The 10,618-nt window shown below is 44.2% G+C and overlaps 1 non-coding gene across 1 annotated transcript; it reads right to left on the bottom strand.

Annotated features, from left to right (window-relative positions):
* Window positions 1-415: 415 nt before the first annotated feature.
* On the bottom strand, window positions 416-486 carry trnag-gcc (transfer RNA glycine (anticodon GCC)). Its single transcript has one exon. It is a non-coding gene; the product is annotated as a tRNA-Gly (tRNA).
* Window positions 487-10,618: the final 10,132 nt, after the last annotated feature.

Genomic DNA, 10,618 nt, shown 5'->3' with positions numbered 1-10,618 from the left:
GTGATGGTGGTGGAGTAGCTGTGGTTTCCATTGGCCTCCCGCGTGGCGGGCGAGAATTCTACCACGACCGCTTGAAATTTGCAGGTCGCTCAGAGACCAACGCTCGCTTTTTATCTATCCACACGAGCAAATTTTTATACATTTTATACACTTTTTATGCGTACATATTAGTCAATTTTTCGATGCGAGTCAGAACGTTGTTAAAAAAAGATGAGAGAGAGGCGCAGCATCTCCAGATGGGATCATGAGTTATTCTATAGCGTGTAGATGTTGATACCCGACAATGGTTAAAAATAACTACCCTTGACAGACGGAGATACCGTCCACTATACTAACGAGGAACACGTGTGTAAGAGAGGGGGGAGAAGAAGAATCAAGAAAGAACCTCGCAATGGCTAAAAATGAAAAGAGTATTTGCATTGGCCGGGAATCGAACCCGGGCCTCCCGCGTGGCAGGCGAGAATTCTACCACTGAACCACCAATGCGTGAGAATCGCACTGGAATTTCGAGGACTCGATCAGAGACCACCGCTCACTTTTTAATCTCTTACAGAAACTGCGATGCTCTTTAAACATTTTTATTATGGTGAATTTTTAAAAACACATATGTTCTATTTGATAGTGCCAAAGCTACCACTATTCTCGACTGGCCCGAACCTGTGCATCGAGAGTTTTTTTTTTTAGCTAAACGGCCCTAAACCGTTTCCCATTCATTTTCAATGGTAGTGCTAAACCACTACGGACGCAATATATTTCCGGCCGCTATCATCCTGTGGCGCTGTTCCACCGTTTATATGAAGAGTGAAATTAATTATAAATTATAATGTTGTCAACATTTCTGTCTTCGCAAAAGACCACTAAAGGCGGCAGAGTCCTGAATTGAAAACAATATCTAAAGAACTCAAGTATAATATTAACAAGACTAATATTCCATCTGTCTATCCCCAACTTAATCTCATCAGATTATTTGCAGCAGAATAAGGAGATAACATAGCATTTCCCTGTTCATAGCTGCTACTTGCAATTTAGAATTTGTCACTAAAACTATGTTATGATACAAACTACAGTTTAATAGACTGCTGTGCTCCGAAAAATAGCAGCAAACATTTGTGGCTCATTAATCTCACAGAAACTGCAATGTTCTTTAAAGATTTTTATTATCGTGAATTTTTCAAACACATATCTTCGAATTGATAATGCCCCAAGCTGGATTCGAACTCGCCCTCCGAGGACTTCGGGAAGCTTCGATCTGATTGGCTGGTTCTCCGTTACAACTATTCTCGACTGGCCGGAAACCGAGCGTCGAGAGTTGTTTAGCTAAACGGCCCTAAACCGTTTCCCATTCATTTTCAATGGTAGTGCTAAACCACTACGGACGCAATATATTTCCGGCCGCTATCATCCTGTGGCGCTGTTCCACCGTTTATATGAACAGCGGCTCCTCTCCGGAAAGTTCATTCTTTGGTAAACTTCGCTGAAGGTAAGTTTGGGCTTGATTTCCTCATAAATGAATGAGGAAACTTTTCGTAATTGTGCATAGGCTGTGGTCAATTTTGTCCTAAATTAGCAAGGAACATGTTATAATTGGCCCTAAATTATAATGTAGTTGTCATGCTACAATATACTCATATCTTGTCAAGCTAGTTTTTCCTATTGTATTACGGTCATAACTCGTCACCAACTTTGTCGAATATTTTGTTCCACCCTCGGTGACTGCTAAAGACAAATTACAGTGAAATATGAACGTGCAGAACAAACTATGTATCGGGAGATCGCTCCAATGAAACGCCAAGGTTGCGTTGAGATTCTAATTTAATATTATCTGTTGCTTGTCTTAAATTACACGATAGTGACGAATCAACTTGTTAATATTTTATGTTCAAGTAACCGATTTACTTGTCGTGGCACTGAAATCTCGGTAGTTGGGTTGTAAAAGATGTGCTTCAGCAACGTAAGTAAAGAATTGTTATAAAGTCTTGAATTCTGAATGAATATTGTTGTTCTACACATCAGAATTTAAACGTATTGGTCTGTCGGTTTCTGTGGGTTTGTGTGTGGTGGTGTATTATTATTATTAATATTATTCTTATTATTTGGTAGTAATATTTAACTCCTGTACATAGTTTGGGATTTAATGTTGCACTACTGTACATATTTTTGAGGTTTAAAGTGACATGGTCCATCGGTCTGAGGCCGATCCTAACAGCTTGCTCCGCCCCACAACCAGGTTTCACATATCCCGCAATGTGAATCATCTGGCAAAGCTGTTGAACACCAGTTCTTCTCTGAAACACCAGCCCAGAGAAGCTCCTGGAGACCCAACAGCTGTGGTACTCCTTGACAGAGGGCAGCAAAACAACCAGCGTTCCTGTAGTCACCATGGAGAGAGCTGTTGTCACTCCTCCCACAGCCGCCCTGCCCACACCTCTGATGCAGGATTCCATTGAAAAATTGTGCAGAGAATTCTAGAGATGGAGCAGCAGCAGCAGCACCGTCCAGAGGAGAAGATGAGAAGTCTCGGTATGGGACTGATGGGTCTTCCATCTACTTTTTCTGCCTCTGAGAGTGGGTCCCCAGGAACTTGAAGCTGGGGAGACGCTCGCCTCTTGCCTTCCTGAAGTCCACCGTGAGCTCCTCGTGTCTTGCTGGTGTTAAGGTCTGCAGTCGCGGGTGAAGAGAGAGTAGAAGAATGGGCTTAGCGCACAGCCTTGTGGCACACTGGTGCTGAGTGTGATGGTGGTGGAGTAGCTGTGGTTTCCATTGGCCTCCCGCGTGGCGGGCGAGAATTCTACCACGACCGCTTGAAATTTGCAGGTCGCTCAGAGACCAACGCTCGCTTTTTATCTATCCACACGAGCAAATTTTTATACATTTTATACACTTTTTATGCGTACATATTAGTCAATTTTTCGATGCGAGTCAGAACGTTGTTAAAAAAAGATGAGAGAGAGGCGCAGCATCTCCAGATGGGATCATGAGTTATTCTATAGCGTGTAGATGTTGATACCCGACAATGGTTAAAAATAACTACCCTTGACAGACGGAGATACCGTCCACTATACTAACGAGGAACACGTGTGTAAGAGAGGGGGGAGAAGAAGAATCAAGAAAGAACCTCGCAATGGCTAAAAATGAAAAGAGTATTTGCATTGGCCGGGAATCGAACCCGGGCCTCCCGCGCGGGGTCGAGAGTTGTTTAGCTAAACGGCCCTAAACCGTTTCCCATTCATTTTCAATGGTAGTGCTAAACCACTACGGACGCAATATATTTCCGGCCGCTATCATCCTGTGGCGCTGTTCTGCTGTTTCTATGAAGAGCGGCTCCTCTCCGGAAAGTTCATTCTTTGGTAAACTCGCTGAAGGTAAGTTTGGGCTTGATTTCCGACTAAATTAATGAGGAAACTTTTCGTAATTGTGCATAGGCTGTGGCCAATTTTGTCCTAAATTAGCAAGGAACATGTTATAATTGGCCCTAAATTATAATGTATTTGTCATGCTACAATATACTCATATCTTGTCAGCTAGTTTTTCATATTGTATTATGGTCATAACTCGTCGCCAACTTTGTCGACATTTTATTCCACCCTCGGTGACTGCTAAAGACAAATTACAGTGAAATATGAACGTGCAGAACAAACTATGTATAGCCAGATCGCTCCAATGAAACGCCAAGGTTGCATTGAGATTCTAATTCAATATTATCTGTTGCTTGTCTTAAATTACACGATAGTGATGAATGAACTTGTTCATATTTTCTATTCAAGTAATCGATTTACTTGTCGTGGCACTGAAATCTCGGTAGTTGGGTTGTAAACGACGTGCTTCAGCACCCTATGTAAAGAATTATTATACAGGTCTTAATTATGAATGAATATTGTCATTCTACACATCAGAATGTAAACTTATTGGTCTGTCGGTCTCTGTGGGTTTGTGTGTGGTGGTGTATTAGTATTATTATTATTATTGTGGTTGTTGTTATTATTATATTACCTCGTATAGCAGAACGCTTTGGCCGTCATCCGGCAAAGAGGGGGGATCCCTCAAGAAGATGGAGGTGCAGGGAGACTATTGTCCTGCAGTTTGGTAAATATAAAGGGAAGTCATTCAGATGGCTTTGCAGAATGAGGTAGGATACACCGTGTATCTGATCAAGAACGTGCAGAGCGAGGAGGCAGCAGGTCTCTGTATGGGCTGACAGCCACAGTAAGGACAGCCTCCAGTCATTTGTGAGTTATGCCCTCAGTTTCCATGAAATCCAGGCTCTCCTCACTTATGAGGCCAGAAGAGGGGGATGGAGTGACTGCCTCATCTTGAAGACGACCAGCTGGTTGGATTTGGTGCCGAGCCAAGAGCAGGTGTGGAAGGAGATCTGGGACAGCAGAGGTGATGCTATGCTGATTTTGTCATAGGCAGGCGCTGCGTTCCAGGTACACGAATGTTCAGGTTGCAGCAGAACCTGCTGAAGAGGCAGCAGCCACCACATCTTCCACACCTGCTGAGCATCCCCATGAAGGCCCCAGCTGAGCCCCTGGGTCTGCTAATTCCTTCAAGTGACAAGTTCAACTTTGGGAAAAGGCTTTTTTCTTTTCTACTATAACCTGTAGCCGTATTTTTGTCTTTAACACAGCCATGGAGGAGGACGTGGAGATGGAAAGGGAGATGCTGAGCATCCATAACTCTGATCTGCAAGTCCAGAGCTGTAAATACACCGTTACCACATTTATTTCATGTCAGACAAACAAAGTCCATGCCGTATCTGATTCTATGTTTTTCTTTTCATCTCTGTGCAGATGCTATGCCAGTAGCAGCAGCCGCCCTGCCCACGCCTCTGACGCAGGACTCCATTGAAAAAATTGTGCAGGGCATTCTAGAGACTGGAGCCAGCCAGCAGCAGCGACCAGAGCAGAAGATGAGACAGACAAAACCCTGTCTGCCTGTGGACAGCCCAAGTCTCGGTATGGGACGGGTGGATCTTCCATCCACTTTTTCTATCAGCAGGGGTCCTGTTCGCTGACTTCTACTGCTCAAGGAAGGTGCATCAGACTTATGCTGCTGAGGGGCCTCTCTGACCCCAGAATGCCCTTTGAAACAATTTGCCGCGTCAGAGTTTTTCCAGAGGGAGCTGGGAGGCCACCAAAAGCGTGTGGAGGAAAAAGCTCGGAGACAGAGACTCGGCTCTCAGCCACCTGATCGCCTCTGCAGGTTCTGCCATTGACACTCTTAAACAGGGACCAAACAGCCCACATATACATACAGGGTTCCCTGGAGTGGCATGTAAAAACATTTACTGCCCATCCAAAGTCTATTCTCTATATCGGGACAAGGGGTGGCCCGAGAGATGACTTGGAAAGAGTTTGGGCCACTCCTTTCTTTGAGGCAGAGAGACGAAGATGGATGAAGGAAGGACAAAATGAACTACATGCCAGGAATGCATGTTGCACTAACTGTACATGGTTTATGAATGTAATGTTGCACATTGTACATAGTTTTAGATTAATATTTAACTCCTGTACACACTTTTGAGATTAATTGTTGCACTCTTGTACACACTTTGAGATTTAATGTTGCACTCTTGTACACAATTTGAGATTTAATGTTGCACTATTGTACATCGTTTTACATTTAATATTTAACTCCTGTACATAGTTTGAGATTTAATGTTTTATGAGTATGTTTTGTGTTTACATAAAATTGAATTTCCCCACTTTGGTCCATACCGTTGTCAACATTTCTGTCTCTGCAAAAGCCACTAAAGGCGGCAGAGTCCTGCATTGAAAACAATATCTAAAGAACTCATGTATAATACTAACAACACACAATATTCCATCTGTCTATCCCCAACTGAATTAACTCCCCACCTATCTCATCAGATTATTTGTAGCAGAATAAGGGGATAACGTAGCATTTCCCTGTTCATATCTGCTACTTGCAATTTAGGAATTTGTCACTAAAACTAAGCTATGACACAAACTACACTTTAATAGACTGCTGTGCTCCTAAAAAGAGCAGCAAGCTTTGTGGCTCATTAAACTCACAGAAACTGCGATGCTCTTTAAACATTTTATTATCGTGAATTTTTTAAAACACATATCTTCGATGTGATAATGCCCCAAAGCTGGATTCGAACTCTCCCTCTGAGGTCTTCGGGAAGCTTCGATCTGATTGGCTGGTTTCCGTTACAACTATTCTCGACTGGCCGGAAACCGAGCGTCGAGAGTTGTTTAGCTAAACGGCCCTAAACCGTTTCCCATTCATTTTCAATGGTAGTGCTAAACCACTACGGACGCAATATATTTCCGGCCGCTATCATCCTGTGCGCTGTTCCACCGTTTATATGAACAGCGGCTCCTCTCCGGAAAGTTCATTCTTTGGTAAACTTCGCTGAAGGTAAGTTTGGGCTTGATTTCCTCATAAATGAATGAGGAAACTTTTCGTAATTGTGCATAGGCTGTGGTCAATTTTGTCCTAAATTAGCAAGGAACATGTTATAATTGGCCCTAAATTATAATGTAGTTGTCATGCTACAATATACTCATATCTTGTCAAGCTAGTTTTTCCTATTGTATTACGGTCATAACTCGTCACCAACTTTGTCGAATATTTTGTTCCACCCTCGGTGACTGCTAAAGACAAATTACAGTGAAATATGAACGTGCAGAACAAACTATGTATCGGGAGATCGCTCCAATGAAACGCCAAGGTTGCGTTGAGATTCTAATTTAATATTATCTGTTGCTTGTCTTAAATTACACGATAGTGACGAATCAACTTGTTAATATTTTATGTTCAAGTAACCGATTTACTTGTCGTGGCACTGAAATCTCGGTAGTTGGGTTGTAAAAGATGTGCTTCAGCAACGTAAGTAAAGAATTGTTATAAAGTCTTGAATTCTGAATGAATATTGTTGTTCTACACATCAGAATTTAAACGTATTGGTCTCTCGGTTTCTGTGGGTTTGTGTGTGGTGGTGTATTATTAATATTATTCTTATTATTTGGTAGTAATATTTAACTCCTGTACATAGTTTGGGATTTAATGTTGCACTACTGTACATATTTTTGAGGTTTAAAGTGACATGGTCCATCGGTCTGAGGCCGATCCTAACAGCTTGCTCCGCCCCACAACCAGGTTTCACATATCCCGCAATGTGAATCATCTGGCAAAGCTGTTGAACACCAGTTCTTCTCTGAACACCAGCCCAGAGAAGCTCCTGGAGACCCAACAGCTGTGGTACTCCTTGACAGAGGGCAGCAAAACAACCAGCGTTCCTGTAGTCACCATGGAGACAGCTGTTGTCACTCCTCCCACAGCCGCCCTGCCCACACCTCTGATGCAGGATTCCATTGAAAAAATTGTGCAGAGAATTCTAGAGATGGAGCAGCAGCAGCAGCACCGTCCAGAGGAGAAGATGAGAAGTCTCGGTATGGGACTGATGGGTCTTCCATCTACTTTTTCTGCCTCTGAGATGTGGGTCCCCAGGAACTTGAAGCTGGGGAGACGCTCGCCTCTTGCCTTCCTGAAGTCCACCGTGAGCTCCTCGGTCTTGCTGGTGTTAAGGTCTGCAGTCGCGGGTGAAGAGAGAGTAGAAGAATGGGCTTAGCGCACAGCCTTGTGGCACACTGGTGCTGAGTGTGATGGTGGTGGAGTAGCTGTGGTTTCCATTGGCCTCCCGCGTGGCGGGCGAGAATTCTACCACGACCGCTTGAAATTTGCAGGTCGCTCAGAGACCAACGCTCGCTTTTTATCTATCCACACGAGCAAATTTTTATACATTTTATACACTTTTTATGCGTACATATTAGTCAATTTTTCGATGCGAGTCAGAACGTTGTTAAAAAAAGATGAGAGAGAGGCGCAGCATCTCCAGATGGGATCATGAGTTATTCTATAGCGTGTAGATGTTGATACCCGACAATGGTTAAAAATAACTACCCTTGACAGACGGAGATACCGTCCACTATACTAACGAGGAACACGTGTGTAAGAGAGGGGGGAGAAGAAGAATCAAGAAAGAACCTCGCAATGGCTAAAAATGAAAAGAGTATTTGCATTGGCCGGGAATCGAACCCGGGCCTCCCGCGCGGGGATCGAGAGTTGTTTAGCTAACGGCCCTAAACCGTTTCCCATTCATTTCAATGGTAGTGCTAAACCACTACGGACGCAATATATTTCCGGCCGCTATCATCCCGTGGCGCTTGTTCCTGCCGTTTCTATGAAGAGCGGCTCCTCTCCGGAAAGTTCATTCTTAGTAAACTTCGCTGAAGGTAAGTTTTGGGCTTCATTTCCTACTAAATTAATGAAGAAAACTTTTCGTAATTGTGCATAGGCTGGGGTCAATTTGTCCTAAATTAGCAAGGAACGTGTTATAATTGGCCCTAAATTATAATGTAACTGTATTTGTCATGCTACAATATACTCATATCTTGTCAAGCTAGTTTTTCATAAATTAAATTACACGATAGTGATGAATGAACTTGTTCATATTTTATATCAGTAACCAATTTACTTGTCGTGGCACTGAAATCTCGTATTATATTATTATTACTATAATTATAGTAGTAGTAATATAGTAGTGGTAGTATTACATTTTATTACATCAAATTGTGTTTTTGTTTCCAATGTCTTTGAGAGGGGATACTGTCCTCCTGCCCCCCCCCCCCCCCCCCCCAACATGTTCTCTCTCACACACACACACAGACACACACCTACACACACACACACACACACACCATCACTTTCCAGTCTTTTCCTCACTAGCCACACCAGGTACTGACCTTCTGAACTCCTGAATTGACACCCCAACAACCTTGATCTTACACTTTCACACCTACATGATAATTGCATGTGTGCGCACACTCACAAACACAGACACACACACACACACAGAGCTTTACACATGGTACCACACTTTATCTTTTACTGGCCTAAGATTCCTTTGATCACATTTATCAGGTGTGATTTGAAAAATGGGTGGAACTGTTTTATCAGTGTCTAATAAAAATGAGAAAATGAATAGACATTTTTCCTTTATGTCAGCTCAACATGCAGAAGCAATTCACCTTTTTCCCTGCGAAACTTCGGGTCGTGTTTCCGCAAGGGGCCTCTTGGTTTCTCCTCCAGGAGCCATCTGATGAAGCCAAACGGGTGAGTTCCACTCCTCAGGACAAGTCCTGCGGCCATGAGGGAGGACCTCGTACGGCAGAACGCTTTGGGCCGTCATACGCCAAAGAGGGGGGGATCCCTCAGATAAGATGGAGGTGCAGGGAGACTATGGTCCTGCAGTTTGGTAAATATAAGGGAAGTCATTCAGATGGCTTTTGCAGAATGACGTAGGATACACCCGTGTATCTGATCAAGAACGTGCAGAGCGGGAGGGCAGCAGGTCTCTGTACGGCTTGACAAGCCACAGTAAGGACAGCCTCCAGTCATTTGTGAGTTATGCCCTCAGTTTCCAAGAAATCAAGGCTCTCCTCACTTATGAGGCCGGAAGAGGGGATGGAGTGACTGCCTCATCTGAAGACGACCAGCTGGTTGGATTGGTGCCCGAGCCAAGAGCACGTGGAAGGAGTTCTGACAAGGGGGGGGAAGGAAGCAGAGGTGATGGCTATGCCCATTTGTTCCATAGGCAGGTACACGAATGTCCAGGTTGCAGCAGAACCTGCTGAAGAGGCAGCAGCCCACCACAATCTTTCCACACCTGCTGAGCATCCCATGAAGGCCCCAGCTTGAGCCCCTGGGTATGCTATTCCTTCATGTGAACAAGTTCAACTTTGGGAAAAGGTTTTTTTTCTTTTCTACTAACAACCTGTAGCCGCTATTTTTGTCTTTAACACAGCCATGGAGGAGGACGTAGGAGATGGAAGGGAGATGCTGAGCATCCATAACTCTGATCTGCAAGTCCAGAGCTGTAAATACACCGTTACCACATTTATTTCATGTCAGACAAACAAAGTCCATGCCGTATCTGATTTCTGTTTTTCTTTTCATCTCTGGCAGATGCTATGCCAGTAGCAGCAGCCGCCCTGCCCACGCCTCTGACGCAGGACTCCATTGAAAAAATTGTGCAGGGCATTCTAGAGATGGAGCAGCAGCAGCAGCAGCGACCAGAGCAGAAGATGAGACAGACAAAACCCTGTCTCGCCTGTGGACAGCCCAAGTCTCGGTATGGGACGGGATCTTCCATCCACTTTTTCTATCAGCAGGGTCCTGTTCGCGACTTTCTACTGCTCAAGGAAGGTGCATCAGACTTATGCTGCTGAGGGGACTTCTCTGACCCCAGAATGCCCTTTGAACAATTTGCCCGCGTCAGAGTTTTTCCAGAGGGAGCTGGAGGCCACCAAAAGCGTGTGGAGGAAAAAGCTCGGAGACAGAGACCTCGGCTTCCAGCCACCTGATCGCCTCTGCAGGTTCTGCCATTTGACTCTTAAACAGGGACCAAACAGCCCACATATACATACAAGGGTTCCCATGGAGTGGCATGTAAACACATTTACTGCCCATCCAAAGTCTATTTCTCTATATCGGGAACAAGGGGGTGGCCCGAGAGATGACTTGGAAAGAGTTTGTGGCCACTCCTTTCTTTGAGGCAGAGAGACGAAGATGGATGAAGGAAAGGACA

The sequence above is a fragment of the Takifugu rubripes genome, chromosome 14, assembly GCF_901000725.2.
Source record: "Takifugu rubripes chromosome 14, fTakRub1.2, whole genome shotgun sequence".
Classification (NCBI taxonomy): domain Eukaryota; kingdom Metazoa; phylum Chordata; class Actinopteri; order Tetraodontiformes; family Tetraodontidae; genus Takifugu; species Takifugu rubripes.
Note: the sequence above shows the minus strand (reverse complement) of the source record. Positions and strands in the feature narration are given on the sequence as shown.